Below are 26,924 nucleotides of genomic sequence, written 5' to 3'. Positions count from 1 at the left end.
AGCCATCATTAAAAATTAAGTTATATAAACCTAAAATTAAATAAGTTATATTTATTATATTAAAAACAAAGATCCCAATTACATTAAAAACAAAGAGATATTAAAAACAAAGATCACCACTTCTTAGTGGTTTCACTGTATTTTTGCTGTTTTCTAAGCTCTTCCGTCTACTGACCTCTATTTTATCCATGTGGTAGAAATACGATATTAACAGCAAGCTAGAGCACATCTCTTCCCAAGTCACCAAAGTGGTATTTACACCATGGAAATCCGTGAATGCCACAAATCAGGACTGGCTTTGTTTTCTTCATGTCTAGACAAAAGAATGTGCTGGAGAACATGTTGATCAGGTAGTTTACATGTAAAAGTGCATTGTTTCTATAGGCATCACATTGTATAAATGGGACAAAAAATTAAGGAAATATTCTCCCAGCATTCAAAAACTATGATCCAATTCAGTGGAGGAGTTGCTCACATCACTGATGAATGAGTAAAGTTACAACGTGCATCTTCCTTGTTCTACTTTTATCTTAATCACTGATGTAAAAGAAAATATCAAAAAATATTCATGTCAAAACCACATTTGTTTTTTCCTCATTCATGGATTGGAAGACTAAATATTATCAAGGTGTCACTTCTACCCAAAACAATTTACAGATTCAACATAATCCCAACAAAAATTCCAACAGCTTTCTCTGCAGAAATGAAAAAGTCAATCAGTATTTTATTTGGAAGGGTAAGGGGCCTCAAATAGCAAAAAAAAAAATCTTGAAAAAGAAGAACAAAGTTGGAGGACTCATACTTCCCAACTTTAAAACTTATTACAAAGCTACAGTGGTCAAAACAGCATGGTTCTGGTACAATGATAGATATATAGACCAATGGAATTAAATTGTGAGTTCAGAAATAGACCCTCATATCTATGGCCAACAGATTTTTGAAAAGGCTGCTAAGTCCACACAACTGGAAAAGAATAGTCTGCTAGAATCCAAAAAAAAATGTAGGGGGACCTCTGTTTCACACCACGTACAAAATTTAACTCAAAATGGATCAAACACCTAAATATAAGAATAAGAACCAGAACTATAAAACTCCTAGAAGAAAATGTAGGGAAGCCTCTTCAGGACCTTGTGTCAAGCAATGGTTTCTTAGACTTTACACCCAAATCACAGGCAACAAAAGAAAAAATAGGTAATTGTACATCATCAAAATTTAAAACTTTTGTGCATCAAAGGACTTTGTCATTAACCTAAAAAGACAACCAACTCAATGAGAGAAAATATTTGGAAACCACATATTCAATAAGGGTTTAATATCCTGAATAATAAAAAGAAATCTTTCACCTTAACAACAAAAAGACAAACAACCCATTTTAAAAATGGGAAAAAGACTTGAATAGATATTTCTCCAAAGAGGATATACAAATAGCCAAAAAGCAGATGAAAAGGTGCTCAACATCATCAGTTATTATGGAAATGCAAATCAAAACCACAATGAGATACCATTTCACACCCACAAGAATGGCTACTATTTAAAAAAAAACAAAATTACAAGTGTTGGAAAGGATGTGGAGAAATGGGAACACTCATTCATTGTTAGTGGGAATGTAAAACGGTGCAGCCGCTGTTGCAAGACAGTTTGGTGGTTCCTCATAAACTTAAGTATAGAACTATCATACGACCCTGAAATCCCACTTCTAGGTATACACCAATTTTGAAAGCGAGGACTAGAACAGATATTTGCACACTGATGTTCCCAGTAGCATTATACACAATTGCCAAAAGATGGAAACAACCCAAGCATCCATCAACTGAAGAATGAATAAATAAACTGTGGTATACACATACAATGGAGTATTAGTCAGCTATAGAAAGGAATGAAGTTCTGACATGAGACAACATGACTGAAACTTGCAAACATCATGTTGTGTTAAATAAACCAGACACAAAAGACAAGAATTCTATGATTTCATTGATATGAAATAATTAGAATTAGCAAACTCATAGAGTCAGAATCTAGAATATAGGTTACCAGGGACCATAGACTTTCTATTTGGGTTGATTGTAAGGTTTTGGTAATGGATGGTGGTGATGGTAGCACAACATTGTGAATGTAATTAACAGCACTGAATTATGTATTGGAATGTGGTTAAAAGGGGAAATTTAAGGTTGTATATATGTTACTTGAATAAAAAATTTTAAAAAACAAATAGGACTGTTCAACACAAATAGTGAGCCCTCTTGTAAATAATGAACTATATTTAGCATAATTCTAAAAATTTTCTTTCATGAATTGTGACAAATGTACCACACTAATGCTGTTAATAATAAGGTGTTAATAATAGGGAAGTCTGTATTTTATGCATGATTTCTCTGTAAACCTACAACTTTTCTGAAAACAACAACACCCACCCATATATTAGCCTAAATTATACTGAGTCTTAGAAAAGTTTGAGATTTACACATTTAAACCCTAGTTAGTCTAATGTTCACTCTCCTTGGCATGTGCCCAAAAAATCAGAATTAGCATGCATAAGAACAGTAAATAATCCTTTTTCAAATTGATAGATAATCCTATGATAACTTTTTTAAATTAACTTTATCAAAAAGTAAATAAAAAAATAAAAAAAATCCATATAAAATAAAACAAAGGAAAAGAAAAAACAAATATCCTGATATAACTTCATTGATATAACTGATATAACTTCATTGCTTCCAATATACTCCTACCATACTTCAAAAAAATTAACAAACCATAGTCATTCTTGAACATTCCCATATCATTACGATTACCCTCAATATCTTATCTGTACTTATTAGATTATCATTCACCCTTCAATAATTGCTGTCTACCTCTAGGTCCGCTATATTCTACAATAAAAGTTCACATTAGTGGTAACATACACTGTCTCTCCTTTTGTGTCTGACTTATTTCACTCAGCATTATGTCTTCAAGGTTCATCCATGTTGTCAGATGCTTCATGATCTCATTCCTCTTCACTGCTGCGTTCCATCGTATGTATGTACCACATTTTGTTTTATCCACTCATCTGATGTAGGACATTATGGCTGTTTCATTTCTTGGCAATTGTGAACAATGCCGCTATGAACAGTGGTGTGCAAATATCTGTTTGTGTCACTGCTTTCAGGTCCTCTGGGTAAATACAGAGAAGTGAAATTGCTGGATCGTAGGGTAACTCAATACCTAGTTTTCTAAGGAAATGCCAAACTGTCTTCCAGAGTGGCTGTACCATTATAGAGTCCCATCAGCAATGAATAAGAGTTCCAATTTCTCCACATCCTCTCCAGCATTTGTAGTTTCCTGTTTGTTTAATAGCAGCCATTCTTATTGGTGTGAGACGATACCTCATTGTGGTCTTGATTTGCATCTCCATAATGGTTAGTGAAGATGAACATTTTTTCGTGTGCTTTTTAGCCATTTGTATTCCTCTTCAGAGAACTGTTTTCTTATCTTTTGCCTGTTTTATAATTGAGCTATTTGTACTGTTGTAGTTGAGTTGTAAGATTTCTTTACATATACAAGATATCAGTCTCTTAACAGATAGATGGTTTCCAAATGTTTTCTCCCATTGAGTTGGCTATCTCTTTTACCTTTTTGACAAATTCCTCTGAAGTACAGAAGCTTTTAATTCTGAGGAGTTCCCATTTATCTATTTTTTCTTTCGTTGCTTGTGCTTTAAGTTAAGGTCTAAAAAGCAACCTCCTAATACTAGGTCTTGAAGATGTTTACCTACATTATCTTCTAGGAGCTTTATGGTACAGTCTCTTATACTGAGATCTTTGATCCATGCTGAATTAATTTCATTATAGGGTGCGATGTAGGGGTCCTCTTTCCTCCTTTTAGATGTAGATATCCAATTCTCCCAGCCCTGTTTGTTGAAGAGGCTGTTATGTCCCAAGTCAGTAGATTTTGGAGGCTTATCAAAAATCAATTGACTATCTACATCTCAGGGTCTATTTCTGAGTTCTCAGTTCGATTCCATTGATCAACATGTCTATCTTTGTACCAATACCATGCAGTTTTGACTACTGTGGCTTTACAGTAGGATTCAAAGTCAGGCAGTATAAGTCCTCCCACTTTGTTTTTCTTTTTTAGAATATTTTTAGCAATTCGAGGCATATTTCCCTTCCAAATAAATTTGATGACTAACTTTTCCCAATCACAAAGTAGCTTGTCAGAATTTTGATGGAAATTGAATTAAATCTGTAGATCAGTTTGGGTAGAATTGACATCTTAACTACGTTTAGCCTTCCTATCCATGAACATGGAATCTCTCTCCATCTCTTTAGATTGCCTTCTATTTCCTTTAATAGAGTTGTGTAATTTTCTGTGTAAAGGTCTTTTACATTTTTGGTTAAGTTTATTCCTAGGTACTTAATTTTTTAAGTTTCAATTGAGAACGGAATCTTTTTCTTGGTGTCTCTTCAGTTATGTCATTTCGACTATATAGAAACATTACAGACTTGCGTGCATTAACCCTATATCCTGCAACTTTGCTGAATTTGTTTATTAGTTCAAGGAGGTGTGTCATAGATTTCTCAGGATTTTCCAAGATAAGATCATATGATCCACAAATAATGAGTGTTTTGCTTCTTCTTTTCCAATTTGGATGCCATTTATTTCTTTTTCTTGCCAAACTGCTCTGGCTAGAACTACTAGCCCAATACTGAATAATAGTGATGACAACAGGTATCCTTATCATTCTCTTACCATTGAGTATTATACTTGCTGTGGGTTTTTCATATATGCCCTTTCTCATATTGAGGAAATTTTCCTTTTGTTCCTAATTTTTGAAGTGTTTTTATCATAAAAGGATATTGGATTTTGTCAAATGCTTTTTTGGCATCTATTGAGAAGATCATTTGATTTTCCCTTTCTGATTTGTTAATACATTTTGTTACATTGATTGATTTTCTTATGTTGAACCACCCTTGCATACCTAGGATGAACCCTATTTGGCCAGGGTGTATAATTTTTTTAATGAGCTTTTGAATTTGCTTTGCAAATCTTTTGTTGAGAATTTTTGCATCTATATTCATTAGAGAAATTGGCCTGTAGTTTTCCTTTCTTGTAGCTTCTTCATCTGATTTTGGTATTAAAGCATTGTTGGCTTCATAAAATGAGTTAGGTAGCGTTCCATTTTCCTCCATTTTTTGAAAGAGTTTAAGTACAAATGGTGTCATTTCTTTTTGGAAAGTTTGGTGGAATTCCCCTGTGAAGCCATCTGGGCCTGGGGTTCTATTTGTAGGAAGCTTTTTAATAACTAATTGGATCTCTTCGTGATTGGTTTGTTAAGTTGTTCTATTTCTTCTTTATTCAGTCTAGGTTGTTCGTGTGCTTCCAGGAAATTATCCATTTCCACTAAGTTATCTTGTTTGTTGGCATAGAATTGTTCATAGTATCCTCTTATGATTTTTTTATTTCTTCAGGGTCATAGTAATATCCCCCCTCTCATTTATTATTCTGTTTATTTGGGTCTTCTCTCTTTTTGACTTCGTCAATCTAGCTAAGGGTTTGTTGATCTTCTCAAAGAACCAACTTTTGGTTTTATTTATTGCCTCTATTGTTTTTGTTTGTTTGTTTGTTTTCCATATCATTTATTTCTGCCTTAATCATTGTTATTTCTTTTCTTCTACTTGCTTTAGGATTCGTTTGCTGATCATTTTCTAGCTTTTTCAGTTGTTCCATTAGTTCTTTGATGTAAGCTCTTTCTTCCTTTTTAATATATGCATTCAGAGCTATTAATTTTCCTCTCAATGCCGCCTTTTCTGCATCCCATAAATTTTGATATGCTGGATTCTCATTTTCATTCATCTCTAAATATTTAGCAATTTCTCTTGCACTTTCTTCTTTAACCCACTGATTGTTTAAGAGCGTGTTGTTTATCCTCCAGATATTTGTGAATGTTCTGGCTCTTTGATAGTTATTAACTTCTGGTTGTAGTCCATTGTGGTCAGAGAATATGTTTTGAATAATTTTAATCTTTTAAAATTTGTTGAGGCTTGTTTTATGCCCCAGCATATGATCTATCCTGGAGAAAGTTCCATGAGCACTAGAGAAGAATGTGTATCCTGGTAATTTGGGATGTAATGTTCTATATATATATCTATTAAATCTAATTCATTTATCACAATGTTTAAGTACTCAATTTCCTTATTGGTCTTCTCTTTAGATGATCTATCTATAGGAGAGAGTATCATATTGAAGTCTCCCACAATAACTTTAATGTATATTATCTACTTATTTTTTCTTAGCTGGTAACTAGATGGAATAAATCATAAATGCTTTTTGCCCAATTTTTCTGCTTTGAAAAATGAAAGTTTTATAAAGTTATTTAAGAACAGATGTTAGCATCATAATATTCAAAATTTATAATAAAATTTGTGGGATTAATTAGTCTATTGAATTTTATTTCAAATCGACAGTTAAGCAAATAACTAACTTCAAATTATCTGAATATACTGATATATTTTATACATGAATTTAAATAACAAAATTCTGCTTAGAATTGAAATAAAATATACACATTTGTTAATAGGTTGGCTACAAATATAAGAAGCTGGGCAAATGTCAACAAAAGCATTATATGAGAAGCATTTGTACATTTTATTATTATTTTTAAGTTGTGTGTTTCACGTCTTTTATATTAGTATAATTTATAATAAACTTATATGCCTGTGTGATAGCCATATATGTGCATACATATGTATTTGTACACATATGTGTGTCTGGAAATATATATGCATGTGTCTATTAGTGTGGGCATATATGTATGTGAGCCTGTACATGTGTGTATACATATACCTATGTACATGCATGTGTGTTTGTGAGTATATGTGTGCATGTGTGTATATATGTTTGTATATGTCTGTGTGAAGATGGGTATATACACACACACACACACACACAGAGTCCCCACCCCCAGAAGGTTGTTAAATATTTAGCAGCATGCCCACACTGCTCTCTACCCCACTTTTAGGTCTGGATGCATTCCCTCTTCCCTGAAGACCTCTTCCCACACCCTAGGCCCTTTATGAAACAATGCTTGCTGATAGGCCCATTAATAAGCTGTAATGGGTTTGTCTATCAAATGTCCTCAGAGAATTGGAGGAAATCCTTTGCATTTGCAGGCCCCAGTGAAGGCCCTGCAGTTTGGCCTCATAGCCTCCCTTAAACCACTAGAGCTTTAGTCATGACTCACCATCAGCTTTGGGGCAGCCGGGAAAGAGATAAACACCTTTCAATTAGACCAAAACCTTACTGAGTCAGTGAGAAGCATGGCCAAGGGGATTTGGAGTTCTGTACTTCCAAAGGCTTTATCACATTAACAGCTCACTTTCCTTTAAAAGTGCTCAGCTATCTGAGGTTGTTAAAGAAATTAAAAAGCACGTTTATTTTGCCCCACTAGTAATCAACTGGTCATGTTATTTGTCATCAATTTACTTTGCAAATGTCACTAAGACACCAAGTTTGATTTTGAAATTCTGACAGAAGAGAATTCCTTTGACTCAAATGGCGGATTAAAGGGCTGTCTTAGCAAAAACTCTTTAAAAAGGAAGTCTCTTAATTCTTCCCAGGGCCATCATGAAAACAAGTGTGATTAAACTGATTGTTTTTCTTCAAACTCAGTGAAGCATAATGGATTCTATAATCTTCACCAGAAACATATCATCAAATGAGTGTTTTTTTTAGCTTAACAAACCCTCCAAACTCAGGATACCCTATAACAAAGGATTTCCTGTAATTCTCTGGGAACATGAAAGAAAAGAAAATTCACACAATTTAAATTTCTGAAAATACACGATTTAACTTAATTACTCTTCAAATTCTTACCCTTGGCCAAAAATTTTGCTTTCAAAGTTCTAGATTTTTCTTTCCAATCCTCTCAATAATATTTAAATCATACTGCCTTCAATTTGTGTCTTAATTCTAGAACTTCAATATTTATGAATGGTTTTTATCATAGTAGATTGAGAATATTGCAACTTCTGTCACTTTGATCAATCAGTTCAGCCCAAATGTGGAACCCTTCGAACAAGTCTTCAAATAGACCACTCATTATCAGATATGCACGTTCTTATAGGATCTTAAGCTGAACGAGGCCGGTGTGCCATCTTAGTTTTCAGGTGTCTGCTGGTGTTGCCATGAGCAATTGCATTCCCATGCTGGCCAGCAGCCTCTTTCAAGTTTTCCTCTCTAGCAGAGAATTCTTCTGAATTTGATGGTAAATAGCCATTGCCAAAGTGAAATGTTTGTTGGAAATGGCCAGTTGTCCACAACACTAGCACCTAATATTTATTTGAACATTTTAGATATGGTTTCTTCCTCTAGAGAAGACACCCCAATGGGTACTTGACTATTGTCACCACGAGCCACAGTTTGCAATGCTTGCAAGGAGTGCAGCTCTGAAAACAGGGACACCTTCACTCAGCGGTAATACCCTGCAATGCCACCCTTCCCTCCTCTTCCCTGGTGAGTGGTCCCTCGATTAGCAACTCTCTCCTTCTACAATAGCACCACCCTTGATTTTAACTAGGTATATGGCGGCTCCTAACGAAGACACCGTGTCCTGGACAATAAGATAGAAGGAGCTTGGGTCCCTATGAGCAGGGAGTATACAATCCAAGCCCTCCACCTACTGAGAACTCTGAGGAAAAAATTCATTTCTCTCTCTTTTATTCTACTGCTTTTATATTTTTCTCATTTGCAGCCAAATCCAGTCATAATTCACTCACCAAGCATCTGGATTTCAAGCCTGGGACCTGGAGCCCGTCTGTCCGGCACCAATCCTGAGACTGCCATTGATTAGCCTGGTGTCTTTGGACGAGTTACCTAATCTATTTATGTCTCAGTTTTCTCTTCTATGAACTGGGAATGCATGCATGTATTAAAAATGTTTCTGAGCATGAATTTAGTCAATGCATGCTAAGTGTTTAGTGCATCCCCTACACTAGTGCTGAGTAAACATTAGTTCTCCTTGCCACTGCTCACCCTGCCACATCAATCAACGAGGTCTGCCATTCCATGGTAGAGCAGGAGCTGCAAAGCAGGGGGCAAGTGGGCTCAGAAGGCAAAGCTTCATAACCATGATCCTTCTCCTCTGTGCTGCCTCTGGTGCCCCCCATGCCTGCTCCCCAATACTCAGCCTCATCCTTCTTCCATATTGAGAGTTTCCATTCTGTTTCTTATACCAACTCCTCTAGTGAATCCCTCCCCAGTCTCATTCTCCTCAAAGTCCTAGCCTATGTGAACTTCAACCTGTTGTGAGGATTCAAATAAAGGCACATTACAAGATTTCAATTGGGGAGACTCAGAAAGAAATGGCGATGAAGGGAAATAAGGCAGATGCCAGATACGGGAGGGTGAAGGAGGCCAAGCGGTAATGAGCTAAGAACTATGGACTATACTTTGGGGTCTGTTTGAAGGGAGGGCGCAGGTCTATATAGTAGAAAAAGGTCCGGCGGTACGTGTCCTAGTCTGAAGTTATTAGGGTTGGATCCAATGCTCTGAAGCCCTCTGTCCTTGGAAGGGATGAGTGTCACAGACGTTATCCAAAAGCTTTATCACCTTAATGTCAACTAGCCTCCGAGACCAAGGTGTGGACTTGGAAATAGAGAGTGACTACTTAAAAATCATGAACTCAAGAAAGCATTTCCACCTTTTAGATGAATGGACAGAGAGAATACATAAACCTCATTATCTCAACTCCCCAGGACTGCTGATTTCCCCATGTGTTACTGATAAGACTGGCTGTGACCTCAAAACTCACTAAGGAGCCCAGCGTGAGTGACAGCAATCTTACTAGAAGATATGAATCTAACATGTAATTTCACTCACTCAGGGAGTTTTAGAAATAGAGCTCTAATTTTGGAGAGGTAATAAAGCCATCTATATAGGATAGCACAACATCTGATTTTCATAAGTCTATTTTTCCCTAGAGGTTTTTTTCCCCTAGAGCATTTTTTCCTAGAGTACTCACAAGAGAAGGGAGAAATACAAGGATTTTAAAAAAATCTCCTTATTAGCAATGAAAGTTCTTCAAACTAACCCTCAAAAGCCAGTGTACTGCCCAGAAGTAAAATTACAATACTGCTTTCCTATTCCATAGCAGCCCACAACAAAAGTGGGAAACCATAAAGGGCCAACCCTGCAGAGAGAAAGAGCGAGTGTGGAGGGAAGGCGTGGGGAGGCCTGGGGAGGCTCCACTGTTGAGGACCTGCTTCCAGAAGGCAGCCCCTTGCCCCCCAACAACCCTTGGGGACCTTACCTTCCGCCTCAGAAACTCTTGCCTTGGAGGTTGCCAGCAACCATGACTTGGTGAGAAGGGGGAGATCACGACTGTCCATGAAACAGCTGCTAACAGCCAAGCACTGTGTAACCCTTTATCCACCACCATTTCGTGTTCATAACAAATCTGTGCAGTAGTTATAATTATCCTCCGTTTTATGGATGAAGAAATAGCTGGTAGATAATACAGTTCATATCCAAATGACAGACTGCCCATCCCTGAGAGTATGGACCCTACAGTTTTCATTCCTTATTCAGGAAGGGGAGATATGGAGTCTCAGACCCCTCTGAGGTGAGAGGGGCAGGTGCAAAGATACACTATCCCAAGTTAGAACTCTGAAGGTACTTCCTCACTGAAAGACATGGGTGCGAGTTCTGTTGCACTCAAAAGAATTATACAGAACCAAGCCTCAGCTACATGACGGGTCAAATGGGTTTCCTTGAATTAGACTGAGAAAAACATCGCCACTTATTGTATTTTTACAGCGCTCTCTTCCACAAATGAAATTCTAAAATACAACCCATCCATCCATTCATTTAAATATCATGTTGCCTTGGATGTGGCTGTGAATAAATCAGGCAAAAAAACAAACAAAAACAAAACAAAACAAAAACCCTGGTCTGACAAGGAAAACTGACTGTGGATGGGTAAGAATGGATATTAAGAAACTACTGTTACTTTTATTAGGTGTGTTAATTGTATGGTGGCTATGTGGATATATGTCCTTATCAACTAGAAATACATATTGAAGTATTTATGGGTAAAATAACATGATATCTGAGATTGCTTTGAAAAGCCCAAAGTGGGGAAGGAGGTAAGTGGGGAAACAGATGACCCAAGAATGTTTCTAATTGTTGAATCTGATGATGGGTACATTGGGGGGAGGGGCGGCATTACACTATTCTCTCTATTTGGGTGTGTTTGGACATTTCTTTAATTAGAAGATGAACTCCTGCCTCCGTGGAGCCTAGAAAGATGACAACAACAATACAAAGGAGTGATTATAGAATGTCAATCAGACAGAGATAAACATTATGCAGAAAAATAGAGCAGGGAAGGAAGGTTGGTGGGTATTTACAAATACAATTCTTTGAAATACCTGCAGTATTTATACATATAAATTAATATGACATGGTCCCTGCATCAGACGAGGTGATAATCTACATTAGGATAAAGGATTAATATACCTGAAACTGAATAAAATGGCAATTAAAGGACACTTGGCTTTCTGAGAAGGGAAAGAACAATTTGAGTTTCATGAAAGATGTGAGTATCAAAGAAATTTTGATGAAAATAATGGCTAACATTTCCCGAACCTTTTCTGTATATTAGGACCAGGCTCTGTGCCAGCCCATTAAAGAATTATTGGCATTATTTCCCTCTGAAATGGTGAAGTTCAAGTGTCAACTTGGGCAGGTTATGGTGCCCAGTTGTTTGGTCAAGCAAACACTGGCCTGATTGTTACCATGAGGAGATTTCATGGATTTAAATAATCAGTCAGTTGATTGTATCTATGGCTGATTACATCTACAGTCAACTGACGAGACTGCCTTCAACAGTGAGAGACGTCACATCCAACCAGTTGAAGGCTTTAAAAGGAGAAGTGATGGTTTCAGCAGTCAGAAGAGAGAATTTCTATGTCTACTTCAGCCAGCCAGTGTCTCCTAGAGAATTCATCGAAAACCTTCATCAGAGCTTCTGAGCTTGCAGCCTGCCCTTCAGAATTTGGACCTGCCTATCCCCTCAGTCATGTGTGAACATTCTTATAAAAATCTCAGTTCCTGTCAATTCTGTTTCCTAGAGAACCATGACTAATACGCCATCAGATGTCAAATGACGCTCATTGGCTTAGGGAGGTTAAATAGTTTGTCCAAGGTCATGTCATCTGTATATGGCGGGGGCAGGATTTGAACCCAGGTAGTATGGCTCAGAGTCTCTGTATCACACTCCACACCACACCGCCTATTGTGATGTTTAGGTAGCACTCGGTAGTACAGAGAAAAAGAGTAACCCTAAGTAAGGCACCTCCTTGGTATTTTCTGAGTTTCTGCCTCACACAGATTTTGTTCAGTGCTGTGGGTACTGTGCAGGAACCAGCAAAGTGTGGACAACCCATGTGGAGTGGAGAGCAGGAGTGAGACAAAGTGACAAGGACGAACAGAGCTACAGAGCAGACACAGCAGACAAGAGGCAGAGATGGAGCACCTGGGGCAAGTGTTCCTGGGGTCGGAACACAAGAATGGAGGAAAGTGGACTTGTAGGGCGGCTTCTCCATCACTTTTACTCCTGCCCACACTACCTCCACAAACACACAACACACCCTTGGGCTGCTAATCTCTGTTCTAGAACACGGTATAACAGAGTCAGACAACCAGAATATATCTCAATCATAGGCAAGTGGTGGCAATTCCCCAGGTGATATTTATTTATACACCAAATGTCTAAGCTTCATGCTGTGCTGCGCCCTGGAAATACAGTGTTGGGCAACTCAAGTCTCTGCTCCCACGAAGTGGCAGCAGGCAGATAATAAACAAATACACAGCATGTTACAAGCTGCTAAATGCTTCAGGTAAGAGGAATAAGGCTTGCTGGATGCAGGGGTTTCTATTTCATAAAGCGAGATCAGGAAGACCTCTTTGACAAGGGGGCCCTTGAACACGGAGCTGAAGAAAGGAGCCAATGGGGCTTGGCTGTGTAGGGAAGAATGTTTCTGGCAGAAGTAAAGGAAACATGGTGAGGCTGGAGCATGACTGGTGCATAAAGCCAGTGCGGTTGACATTGTGAGCACAGGTGAGACAGCAGAGCAGGGGCAAGACTGGGGAGGATGTGGGAACTGTTGCATGGACTTGCCTTGGACTCCGGGTGACATGGGAAACAGCTCAAGGAGTCTGAACTAGGTGACAAACTAGCAGAATCACTCTGGCAGTTGTGTAGGGAGCAAGGAGATAGGTAGGAGCCTACAAATGTAACCCAGGGAGAGACAACGGTGGGTTGGACCAAGTGGGAACAGCAATGACCATGAAAAGTTGAGGGATTCTGGATGGTTTGGAGACAGAGGCCTGAGGATTGCCCATGGACAGGGCCTGAGATATGAGAAGGGGAATGGGATCAGTAGAGCCCAAAAAGTTCTCTAACCGGGTCTTGTTTTGATGCCCAAAGTTCGACCATCAACATTTCCTTTGGTTATGCCATTAGAAGAGGCCCCATTACAATGCATTCAATGGTCCGATTTGTGTTTTAGATACAGAAATGTTGGCTCAGCAATTACTGTAATAGGCCAAGCAAGAGATAAGAGTCTAACAGGGAGCATGGATAGGTGAATCTGAATCTGAGAACTATTGAGAATGTAATCACTGATTGTAGAAAGCAAGAAAGGGAAAGAAAATGCCTTGCTATGACCAATGGATTTGGGTGGTTTGACTAAGAATTGGAAAAGTAAAGAGAAACAACACAGGAAGTTATGGGTGGGTCTGGAAATAAAGATTATGGGTCCCATTTTGGGTGGAGGACTTCAAGTCAATTGTGGAAAAGTCAAGTAGATAAATCCCAAAAGGCATCTGAATAAGAGTGGGAGGCTCAGACACCCTACTTTGTAGTTTTTCTCGATTTATTTTGAAACACAATACAGCCTCACAATTTGAGCCCAAGAAATTTAAATCAGCACATTCAAAGAGAAATGTCATTTACTTCTTTTCTAATAGGTCCAGTAGCCAAATCCAGGCTATAAAAATTCATTGCCTTTTAACATAAATGTCTTCCTTGGAGAATTGTCTTAGAAAACTGAATTTGCAAATAACAGAGCAATTATTTGTACCACTTAAACACTCTTTACAATGTGGTTTAGCTAGATTTAGCTTTTCCAATAAACTTGCTAAATTCTGAAGATGAGAAGAGCAAATATAGACACCTCAAACGTATTTTCACATTTCTAAGCTCTAAGTTGGTATGCTAGAATTAAAGTTTTCATCCAAAACCCACACAGCAGCTTTTAACATGAGACTACTTTACAGTGGTAATAGAGAACTGGATTAAAATTCAGGCCAAACAATTGATTAAGGTCAATGGTGGCCAGTTACCATGTTCTCTATTGGGAATAAAAAGACGAATATGGCAAAATCTAAACACCCAGGAGATCACAACCTATGGAAGTCCAAGATGCCCTCCTCATGATCCCAAGGCTTATTTATGGGCTTGGAATAGGGTGGTGATCCTGTGTGGGAAAGCATACTGTTACCCAGCTGGCTTGGGTATCAGGAAGACATCTGACATCTTACCACTACAGTTTCTCTGATCGTTGTTTCTATTCCAGAATAAACATAATCCCAGTTGAGTTTCCAAGTTTACTATAAACCAGTGAAAGGCAGGCAATGAGCATATATATTTAGAGTACCACATTTACTACAGACCCATAAAACTTTTACACCAATAGCTACTGGATTCCTATTACAGAAAGTTATTTGAACAAAAGCACTTTTCTAAAGGAACTATTATGATGTGTTAACTCTGAGCCCCTCTGGATTTCTCCACTGGTGCTTTCTTTTTTTTTCATTTTCCTGTTTTAGTTTCTTCAAAACACTGTTACATAGAATTTTTCCCTTCTACTCCAGACTTGTTCTGTTTCACTGTATCTCTAGAACTTGGAAATGTATATTTGTTGAATAAACAAATTCTAATCTGAATTCCTGAATGTAATGAATATTAGGTCTCTAGTATAACAATAATAATTTTTAAAATGTTCTCTTTCGCACTTTCTTATCGCTGGCTTTTGCCTGAGGAAATTTAAGATCCTTCCATCACCAGGATGACTTTTACCAGTTATTTTCATGTTCATTTATTGTTCCAGCCATCTAGTAGCAGGGAATAAATTTTAAGTGTGACAAGCGTTAAACATAATAAAGAATAAAATAGCCAATATTTATCAGGAGCTTATTAGTATTGGGTGCTATACATACATGATGCATTCAAACCTCCTAACATCTTCATTATGTGGTACTTATCTTCATTTAAGAAGGCATTTTCCAATAACTTCAAAGGATACACTGCCAAATTCCATACAATTCTCACATTTCAACTATGAATATTCAGATAGTATAAAAACAAACTCGTCTTTTCCATGCACACCATTTTTTCCGTAAGTAACGTCATGTTTCTGTCGCGAACGAGTACTACAAGAAACCAAAGAAAGCACATGAAAAAATCAGATTCAATTTCTATATATAGTAAGCGTATTGAAAATACCCAACAATTTTCTCATCCAATAATATGGTATATAGTTTCTGAACATCAAGGAAGTATGTTTTCTGCATATATTAGTAATTCAAAACCAATGTGATTTTTAGAATAGTTATTGCTAGCTAGTTTAGTATGTCTTTAGCTAGTACATAAATATATTTGCTTCTTCATTTACATAAGAAGTTAAAAACAAATAGCAGTCAACTTCATATTTGGAAATTCCTTAAACTATGGTGTCTAGAGCAGACAGTATTGCATCTTGCTCATGGTGGACTGTAAATTAAAACAGGTCTCTTTCTGCTACCCAGGGTAGTCTGGGTTTCAAAAGTCATTGCTATTCTAGAACTCATCACACCTCAGTTTTTAGAACTTAAAATTTGCTTCTATTTCAGGATAAGTTCTAAAAAGAAACAAATCAAAAAATTAGCATGTTCCACAATAATGACACTTTTCAGAAATCATCTGGATTCTAAGTTGCCAGGCAATGCTTTATCTTGACGTGGCATACCCGTGGACCACAAGGGGTCAAGGGACATAAAATCATTATTTTCATATTAACTTCCGTTGTCATTTTTAGTTTCAATATCGGACATCATTAAGCATTCCGATTAAGCGGCATTCTTTGAGTTTACTCTAAACACTTAATTGTTAAAGGAGATGGTAAGCGTTTATCTTATATGGACAATGAGAATACAGAAAAAAAGCCAAGACCACTGAGCTTTCCCCCACAACTATGTTCCACAAGCTTCCAATTATTTCCCAAAAAGCCCCTTCCCTGACAGCCAATACTAATCAGCCCACCCATGGACCCATTTTCCTCTGTACCCTGACCACTCTCATCTCCCTTACAGCCCACCCTTGATTTCCTTATTCCTCATCGACGACTCCCTAAAAACTGCTCTATGAAGAGAACACACCATATAAGAGGTTTTCTTGTTTTTCCATCTAACTTAAATATATTCACTTTCTAACATTCACTTACAGTAGAATGCTCTCTCTCCTGCTTGCCTCTCTCTTTTTTTTCTTCTTAAACTTTAAATTTTGAAATAATTTCAAACTTTCAGGAAGGTTACAAAAATAATACAAAACCCACACAGAGAACTCCAACATACTCCCCCATAGCCAGATCCAACAATTTTTTTTTAATTCATTTTTATTGAGATATATTCACATACCATGCAGTCATACAAAGCATACATTCAACTGTTCACAGTACCATTATACAGCTGTGCATCCATCACCAAAATTAAGTTTTGAACATTTTCATTACCACACACACAAAAATAATAAGAATAAAAATTAAAGTGACAAAGAACAATTAAAGCACGAAAGAACACTGGGTGCCTTTTTTTTTCTTTCCCCCATTTTTCTACTCATTCATCCATAAACGAGACAAAGTGGAGTGTGGTCCTTATGGCTTTCCCAATTACATTGTCACCCCTCATAAGCTACATTTTTATACAATCGTCTTCAAGATTCATGGGTTCTGGGTTGTAGCTTGATAGTTTCAGGTATTTACTGCTAGCTATTCCAATTCATTAGAACCTAAAAAGTGTTGTCTAAATTGTGCATAAGAGTGCCCACCAGAGTGACCTCTCAGCTCCTTTTGGAATCTCTCTGCCACTGAAACTTATTTCATTTCCTTTCACAGCCCCCTTTTGGTCAAGAAGATGTTCTCCATCCCATGATGTCGGGTCCAGATTCCTCCCTGGGGGTCATAGTCCATGAGATCCAACAATTTTAACATGTCACCACATTTGCTGTATCAGAGAAGACTTTCTTTTAAAATTAATTTTTAAAGCCCTCATCTTCTCTGCTATCCACCCTTGGCACCCACTCAATAATCCTAAATCCCTGATTCTGACTCATGCTTCATAATTCATGTATCTAGTTGTTTTACATTCTGAAAAGTGTGAGACGCCTGAGCATTTAAGCTGCAAGCTGTTTTCAAACAGAGACCATAACCTCCTTTGAGGCAGCTATAGTATTTTAGCACAACACAGATGCTTAAACTAATAACAGCCTCCTACAGTCAAAGGGAAAGCAGTGCAGGATTGTATATTTATGCCCAGATTACAGTTTTTCCCTCTCAGGAGCACATTAGACAGGCACAGATGTTCATTTCTGAGGACCGTCTGTAATCACACAGCCCCTCAAGCCCAAGTCCGTGATGGCGTGAACCGCCCCCCTCCATCCCCTCCTTGTAGCCTCACCTCCTTCCCAGCCCCCTCTCCCTCTCCCAGGAACCAGCTTTCAGGCCACCTTTTCCCAGGTCAGAGGCAGCCTGAAATCATCCTGACCAAAGCTTGACTCGGGAGCTGAACTTGAAGGTCCAGATGCATCCTCAAAATGCCCATGAATTACTTTTCCCTTGAGTCTACTTGTTGCCAAGTTTTCCTGTTGCAGTTAGAACTGGCTTCTGCTGAAGACCTCCTAAAACATGGGGACCTTCCAGGACATGATCACAGTGGAGGAGGCCGGAGGCAGCTCAGGGGTCAGGAAAGGAAGGGTCTGCACTGCACTTTGCCTTGCCAACAGGGTGCAAGAAGGGAACTTTGCTGTGGCTTCTACGAGCAGAACTGGGAGAGGGTGGAGGAGCCAAGCGGTGCCCCAAAGCACAGACACCAGGAAAGCAGAAGGAGGGTTTGCTCCTAGGAGGGCCAGAATACTGCTGAGTGCTAGGGGACAGCTTGAGAGACAGGTTACAATTAAAATCACAACATGAAAGCCCACTTTATGATGGCTAAAGATAGCCACGAGTCACCAGAACTCCTGCCAAGTCTTTGAAAGTCAAGGGGTTCAAGGAAACATGGAAAGAGGGAGAGCTGGAGCAGAGGGCACACATGAGAATGTCCTAGGAGAAGTACAGGGATGAGGGACTTGGGAGTCCTCTCAAGGGCTGGAAAGGCATTTCACATGACGTCATCGATGATCTATTTAAACTTGAACTTCATTCTAAGGCAGCCAAGGTGGGGGTGGGGGGGGGGGAGAGGTGTGTGCAGAAAAAAAGCCTTGACTAGGATTCGGAGTTCAGAGGGTGGTCAGAAAAGCAAAGACCTAAGCAGTATTTCACTCTCTAAATAGGGAGAAGGATGGGAAAGGTTGGAAGAGAACTGTTTGGAATGTGAAATTCCTGAGGCTCAGGGGGAAGGGGGGTGTGGGGGTGGCACGTGGAAACCGGGGTCGGGTCTAAGTGGAGGAGCCCCCCATTCCCCCATTTCACAGTCAGTAAGGTTGTCAGCAAGGACCTACCTACCACCAGGTCAGAAGGAAGATCAACAGCTTGGGATATGGGAAGAGAGATGAGGTGTTGATGCAAAATTTAGAAAGCAGAAGGAAGTCAGCCCTGAGCTAAAGCCTCTCTTGCCCTTAGGAAGGCCTTCTAAGACTTCACACCTCTCCTTAGACAGTGGCCAGAAGGAATAACCCAGCTGGGAGTACTGCTCAACCTCACCTTACAGGAGTGAGATGTAAGTCAGTTTCAATTAAACAGGATTTGCTGATATGCTTCGCTCATTCAAGGGACCAAAACGAACGTTTTCAACTACGTTTTAAAATGCATCAGATCCTACATTTCTTACAAGGCTTTTATTTACTGCATTATTATTTTACTCTTTGCAAGGTCCAACTGAACTTCTAGGAGCTAAGAAACAGAGGAAAGAAATTCAATTACAATGTAAACCAATGCATCAGAATCTTGTATCCAACCACAGAGTAACACTAGCTTCTTCAATGGATATTCATTGAGCACAAATATTAATGCATTTCATTGATTCTAAGATGCGTATTTACCACAACTGATGGATGCATCTCACAGCATCAATTTTACTGATAGCTTTTCTTAGTGGTATGTAAGAAATGGGGTATTTCAAAAGCATCTTAGACTTGACACAACAGGAAATCATCGATATCATTAACACTGCAGTTCAAATGCTGCCCCCTTCTAGGGGCTTCCAGGGCAATCATTCTTGGGTAGCTCATCACCACCTCAGCTCTCCCACCCCCAGACCCTGATCCCTTTCCTGACCACTGCGTCTCCACGGAGACCTTCCCTCTTGCAGTCACCGCTCAACCTAGACAGTGACAGGCATTGTGCTTAATAAATGACACTGAAATGAGTGAAAGCTACCATTTATTGAATAATTGTCAGACCCTGAACTAAATGCTTTACAGAAAGAAAGAAAAAAAAATCCCTCATTCATTCTTAGCAATTGAGGGGTCATTCTTATTATGCCCACTTTAAAGATGAGGGAACTCGCATCAGTCAGGTGGAGAAGCTAGGATGAGACCTCAGCGTGGCCTGACTGCCCAGCCCATCACGTATGCATGCTGCTATAATGTGCATCACATACAACACCCTGGAACAGTCTGAGCTTCATTCTATGACTGGTCCAAAGATTGAGGCAAGGTTCCTGCAGCTACCTAGAGGAGTAGCACGGTGTCCACCCTTGAAAGGTGATAGCTGTCTGTGGGGATCATGGTATCCCTCCGTGCTTCTAAGTGCTTCACCTTTGAAATCCTATGTCAGCCCAGAGGTGAAGCTGCCTAAATCTCTGCCAATAAGACAAAGAAAGGCTCCAGGGACAAGACAGATACTGACACTGTAGGGAAGGGGAGAGAGAGCAGGGCCCACGTAGAGCTCTCTGAGTTCTCTTATATGGTGGGAACAGATGGTGCAGGTATGGACAAGCCAGGAGAGCCCAGAGCATCATACTCAGGGGTTCGAATTTCATTTCATGTATAGTCATCAATGCTCCGTTTAAACGTGAGCCTTCTTCCAGCTCAGCCAAGCTTCTCTCTCCATTCAGCATCTAACTCAAGGCAGATGTTGAAATCTGGCACTGCCACTCCCATGTCAACTGATTGCTATGTCTAACGGAGACAAAATATGGAAGAGAAATTGGGAAAAGGGAACACGAGCTTACAACTTAAAGCCTATGAAATGTATCATTTTGGGTCTCTATGAAACCACTGAAGAATATTAAACACATAGGATATTTCATCCGGAAGAGACCGGCCAACTATGGCTACAGGCCCCATCCAGTCTCAAAGCCTTTTTTTGGTACACCCTACAAGCAGACTGGTTTTCACATTTTTAAAGAGTTGTAAACAAACAATCCCCTTTCCTTAAATTCAGAGTATGGGACAGAGACATACATGGCCCACAAAGCCTAAAATACTTACCCTCTGGCCTTTTTGCAGAAAGAGATTTGTTAACCCCAGATCTAGAACTTCTTCTCATGGCTCTCCTTCATCTCTGCTCAGTCACAGGTCACTGAAATTGATCAGTACTCAGTGTGACAAGAGAGAGAACTAGCTCCACGTACTACTTTAAAAATTAAAGCTAATTTAATAGCATGATGACTGACTGATTGAACAACCCCTCTTATGAGAATTCCAACGTTTTAGCTATTACTAGACTCATCCTCATTTTAACTTTATTTTCCTTTGATGGTGTAAAATATTGTCCTTATGCTGAAGGGCTTGCTAGCTCTTGGGCAAACACTATAACAGTTTGACCTTCCTAGAGCCAGTGATAAGTGGCTGCTTTAGATGCCGCCGCACCCTGGTTATTAAAGTTTACCAAAACAACTTACTTAATTAAAGACCCGGTGAAAAACCTGACTTTCCTCCTCCCACCAGGTTGGGACATCAAGCAGGCATGGCTGGAATTTTTTTTTCTTCTAACGTAGTCTAACATTAACACTCTTCAAGTTGCCTTTCCTCTGGAATTATATAGGGCAGGGGAAAGAAGAGGAGGATTATGGGCTTGCAGAGCTGTGAATCCAACTTACTTTAGCTTTCCATCAAACGTTATTCAGTATCTACCAAAGAAAGATGTTTAGGCTTGGAAATTTTTACTTGGCCCATTATATGAAAACTATTTTAGATATGTAGTTAACTGCTTGTTTCTGGAAATCACCCTGGCATATTGGAAGTTGTTCTGCAACATTTGAATGTCCTATAGCCCAGTTATTCTGCAATAAAGATGGGCCCCAATAGCTAGGATGATTAGCTTTATATTTACCTGTCATTTTTGCTACAGCATTTCTTGCTTTTCATTAGCATGAGCAATACAGATCTGAACCTGGGGTAGCTCTGAATGACTTGAGAACCATCCCTTCAGTCTGTAAGTCCTTCTTGGCACAGACACCCATGTCTCTGAATGAATGTCTGAATGGTTTGGGGTCTGCTTTCCATTTTATAAAGCAAGATTGATGCAGGCTCTGAAGAAATGCTCATCTTTTGCTATGCCTGCCACACACAAGCACTAGGTGGCTTAGTTAGTCTATATCTAGAAAATGTTTCCACTCCCATCACTGCCTGAATACACTGAACATCTTGCATTAGAAACCAAATTTTTCCTAAGTCAAAAGAGACAAGGTGATTTTTTTTCAAAGAGTGAACCATTTAATTAAAATTGTGCCTCCATGCAACCACCATCTCTAGAAAGTACAGTTATAAGGGAAAGAAAAGTGAACCTGGGTTAAGTCACAGCTCTGCCAGTCGAGCGCCATGGAACCTTCCGCAAAATCCCTCCCTCCCTGAGGCTTGACTTCTCTACCTTGCTCATCTTTAAAGCACACTGTGTGTACCAAACGCTTCATAGGGATTATTTCATTTAATCCTCAGCACAACACTGGAGGTAAAAGCCATTACTATCCTAACTTTACAGAAGAAATTAGGAAAGGGAGTGATCAACTATGATTGCTACATTTTCTTAATTACAGAATAATCTGTCAAATACTTCCCTTAGAGCCGTCAAGGTCCCAGTGCTAATGAGGTGAGCTTTGCACACGGGTCAGCTAACTCCAGATCGCTTGTTCTTAACCACTGGTGCTTTCTTTAAAATGTGGGGGCTGGACTAGAGCATCCAAGATCCATGGCAGCTTTTAAATTCCATAGAGCTACTCATCCCCAAAAGAGGATTAGAAGATGACAACTCTACAGTTTTTGAACAATTGAAAGACCAACTAGAAGCAATGAAAAGGGGGAAACCCCCTGCAAAAAGCGGATTGCAGACATTAAGAGTACGCTTTCAGGAATTGCTTTTAGTTAGTTTACCAAGGGCTCAAAAGACTTGTGCTCCTCAAGCATTTTGCCATATTTATGTGTCAGACAATGAGTCATTAAATCTTAATCCCTGAAGAATCATATCCTCCAAAAATGAGAACCAAAGTGCCCTGGTTATTGTTGGTTTTGAAAAATTATGTTACCCTTTCCTGATTTATAGAAAAGTAGTCATTTAAAGCTCTTTGAACGGCAGCTTGAATCTCCCATGGAAATATTTGAGCCTCTATATGGGCACGATCATCTGTATTAAAGGCACAGGAAGGAAGTTGGTACCCATGGGAGAAGAGAGGAGCAGGGAGACCCAGTCAAGGAAAAACAGGATTAGGTCATAGATCTGATGGCCAGACAATTGATAAATACTCCACATTGCTTTGTCCTTTAGCGGAGACCCTCCTGTTGCTATGCAAGGGGAAGGGTCGGGTCATGCAGGGTTTACTATCCATAGCCAGCTTAGGGGGTGAAGCCAGTGAGGTGGAAGAAACTCTCAGGAAACACTGCTTTCAGGTGGTTTGGTGGCTTAGACATGGGGCCTCAAACAGGACAAAAGGCAAAGTCAGGAGTTGGGGAGCCAAACTCAAGGATGCTAAAAGGTCAAACATGAATACATCACTTTTGTATCAAAGTCTTAAATATTGTAAACCAAACAAACACCACAGAAGTGGCAGTGGGTGTATTTAGAAAAGCCAGTTGAGTAGAGGGGCTTGTCCAGGTCCCACATTGCCAAACCAGGGTTAGAATGGAATTTTCTGAGCCTCTGACACCATGGTGTGCTGAAATGTTTTTATGGCACTTCAGTCAAAGTTCCAAGTCTGTAAGTTCTTTAAAAGCATGCCAACTACAGAAACCGAGAAGCCAGAAGATGCCGATTTCAACACGATAATTATTTTCACAGCATTACAGGACGTATCTAGGCCTCAAATTCAGTTAGAGGCTAAGTCTGATCTAGAGTTAACATTCCGGGCTCCCCCCGCTTTAAATAGGAAACACAAGGTTGTTCTGCATCCGATCTGTACAAAAAGCCCCACGCCAGCGCTCACTGTGAGGTCGACATTGTCTTCCGTGATGACGACCTCCAGCAGCTTCCGTGAGACCCGCGCTCAAGGATCACAGAAGTATTGCAGTCTTGCCTGGATCACCGGGTGAGGGTCCGCAGGGACTCAGAACCAGAACTTAATGAAACGCCGTGGCTTCACAAACCAGACTCCACCAGCACATTAAAATAAGGCATCTACCTCATCGCTTCCAATCAACGGAACGAAAGGCAATAACTTAACGACTTTTTTCCTAATTGGAACACGCTCAGCCTGTTCAGGCCCGGGAGCAGGGCTCACAGCCAGCATGGGCGGGCGGCGGCACCCCCGCACCTCCCCGCGCCCAAGGAGGACGCCGAGGCCGGCAAGGTCTTGCCGGACCAGGTGTTAGCCTCCACCCCGTGGCGGATGAGCCACAGGCTGTTGACTGCGCCCCACAAACCAAAAACAAACAAACCCCCGCCAAAAAAAAAAAAAACCCATAAAAGCATCTTTGCAGAGCGGGGATCCCCCAATGCAAACTCGCTACAGCTCCCTGGCTGTCCCGGGGTTCAGGGACAGGGACGGGAGCTACTCCGGGGGCGTGGTCCGGGGGTGAGGGTTCTGGGGATTCGGGGGTCGGCCCGGGGTCCTGGGGTCCGCGGGTCCAGGGCGACGGCAGCGGGGAGTCCCCTCCAGGCAGCAGCAAGTAGTGCCCGGCGGGGCGGCGCGGTACCCCACAACACCCTGTCGCCCCCCACCCACCCCAGGAGTGAATGCGAGGGGAGAGGGGCGCGGCCCCCGCCGGGACCTCCGTCCGCTTCACCTGCCGACTTGGGGCCCCGGGCTGAGGATGCTGGCTTCCCCTTCCCCATCCCGGGATCCAACAAGCGTTCCCCTCCCTGGAAAAACACCCCCAGTGCTGAGCACACAGCGAGCGCTTACCCGAGAGGGGGCGGCTCCCGGTGCGGGGGGGTCCCCACTAGCAGGTCCGGCCTGAGGGTGCGGGGGGGACCGCAGGCTGGGGCCGGCGCCGCGGAGTGTGAGCCGAGCTGGCCGGCTCCGCGCGCACCGCCCCCTCCCGGCAGCGCATCACCAGCTCCCCGCCGAGCTCCGCCCTCTACCGCGCACCCGGCCCCTCCCTTCCCCAGCCCCCTCGCTCCTTCCCTCCCTCGCGGCTCTCCGGGCTCTCCTGGGGCGCAGACCCCGCCCCTCCGGCGGCGAGCAGCCAATCCCGCCGCCCTCCTCCCTTTCCTCCCAGGGGGCGGCAAAGGTGGGAAGGAGGAGGGGCAAGAGAAAGAAAAAGATTAAGCACGTGTCCTGTCTCTGGAGCCCGGCCAAGCAGAGCAGTCAAATTGCAGTCCCTGGGGGAAAAAAGTTTTGTTTTTCTTTTTTTAAATCCCAGCTACTGTTTTCGCACACATCACTTTTCTTCATTTTCCTGAATCTTCAGGTTTAACTCTTCCCTGGACGTGGTCATCTCTCATAAAATTTCTTCACAATCATAACTTCAAAAGGATTGTTTTAAGTCGACCGTCTAGAGTTACGCGGAAGTTCTGGGGTAATAGGTAAATAGGTGTGGGTAGCTCTCTGTTTTGCAGGCATCATTACCTTAAGATTTCAGGTAATATACCCAATAACCTTTGCTTAGAGAAAGTAAAAGTGAAAAGGGAGGCTAAGAACTTTTGTGATAGCAGATAGACTTTTAAAGGCACCGGCTCTGAGTCACCTTCTGACTCCAAGGATTGTGGAGGGCGTTCCCAGCACTTTGTCACTCGGAGGCGGGCTGGGCATGTTTGTCTGGGGCTAGGCTTGTAATTCACAGGAACACGCACTGAGTTCGCCTGTTGCAGGCCCTCAGCTTTACCAGTACCTAGCTTCTTAACTTCTCTGTGCCTCAGTTCCCTCATCAGTAAATGGGGATGAAGATGACAGTGCAGACTTCAGAGTGACTGGGTAGTTTAAATGAGATAATGCACATAAAAGGCTTAGGAGAGTGCCTTGCACATCATAAAGCCTAAATAAATGTTAGCTGTTATTATTGTTGATTTTCCACTTTTATCTGCTTCTATGTATGGAAAGTATAGAAAGGTTTGAAACCGAATCAGATTTTGTGTGATACCACACGGCATCTCAGTTCTCTCCTTTACAATACGGGGGTTTGCGTTCTAGTTTACAATTTCATTTGAGTCTCCGCCACTGACTACATAAAACTCCAGCCCGAGTTCTGCTTGGAATACATTTACCACTGACCATTTGCAATGAGACTAAAACAGATACTTGAAGCATGGTGTGGTTGGCCCCACGGTGGCCTCACGAGGTCTACAGGGGAGGTGCTAGCTTCGTTTCAGAGGTGATGAAACTGAGGCTTGGCAGGCTTACTCAACATCTTTTCCATAACCTAGCTCACCCCAAAATGTGCTTGTCACCCCATGTCTCTTTGGTGCAGGAACACCACACGCATGGGCAGCACATCTGTGAAAGTGCTGCATTGAGGATCTCTACTGATTGGGTGAGGTAGGTAGGTGCTAGCTCTTAGTTTACACCTAACTCTCCTGTAGTTCACAGAAGCTAACTGATGAGAGTATCTGGGCAGTGGAAGCTGGGGAAACCTTGGAGAGGAAGGGAAGGTGACTAGGGTTTCCTGATTCCTTGTAGAATTCTCTCTGCTCCTCTACTTGAGGACAGACAACTTGGGAGGGAAGCAGTGTGGCCTGATGAAAAGACTCTGGTCTGGCTGCAGACTCTGCCTTTTACTTTGCTGCTCACCTTAGGCAGATAACAGCTTTGAACCTTGGTTCTTGATCCAGGGATTGGTGATAATTCCTGCCCAGCCCAACTCACTTCATCTCAGCTTATCAGTGGGGTGGTGGTGAGGGCAGGGAGTGGAAGCAGGGGTGTGATCTCACTTGCTGAAACTGTGTTCCAAGCTAGACACCTATCTGACATTATCATTCCTGGTTCCCACAGAAATGCCGGCTGTCCTTCAGGTTATTAGAGTACAATGGCCTTGAAATCACCTGGTTGTCACAACACTTTGCGTATCTAGTTTTTCCCTGTCTGCCCAGCACTTAGCTCAACTCCTGACACATGGAAGTTAAAGAAAAAATGTTTGCTAGAAGGCTGGATGGATGGGTGGATGGGTGGGTGAAAGGACAACACAATGGTTGTGAAAATGCCATTATGCAGCATTACGTGTTCATAAAGTCTCCCTCTTTAAGGAAAAGTATCCGATGGCATGACTTTCTTGCAGCACATCCAACATCTGGAAAATTCATTTGGTGAATGGTCTTCCTAAT

At 41.0% G+C, this 26,924-nt stretch overlaps 1 protein-coding gene across 1 annotated transcript in view; it reads right to left on the bottom strand.

The window, feature by feature from the left end:
* Positions 1-24,702, bottom strand: part of PLEKHG1 (pleckstrin homology and RhoGEF domain containing G1) — a 229,535-nt gene extending 204,833 nt beyond the window's left edge. Inside the window, exon 1 of the mRNA XM_037819416.1 lies at positions 24,571-24,702. The gene's annotated coding sequence lies outside the window, so the exon portion shown is untranslated. The remainder of the gene's footprint in view (positions 1-24,570) is intronic.
* Positions 24,703-26,924: the final 2,222 nt, after the last annotated feature.

Source organism: Choloepus didactylus, chromosome 2 (assembly GCF_015220235.1).
Source record: "Choloepus didactylus isolate mChoDid1 chromosome 2, mChoDid1.pri, whole genome shotgun sequence".
Classification (NCBI taxonomy): domain Eukaryota; kingdom Metazoa; phylum Chordata; class Mammalia; order Pilosa; family Megalonychidae; genus Choloepus; species Choloepus didactylus.
This window is presented reverse-complemented; position numbering and strand designations above follow the sequence as displayed.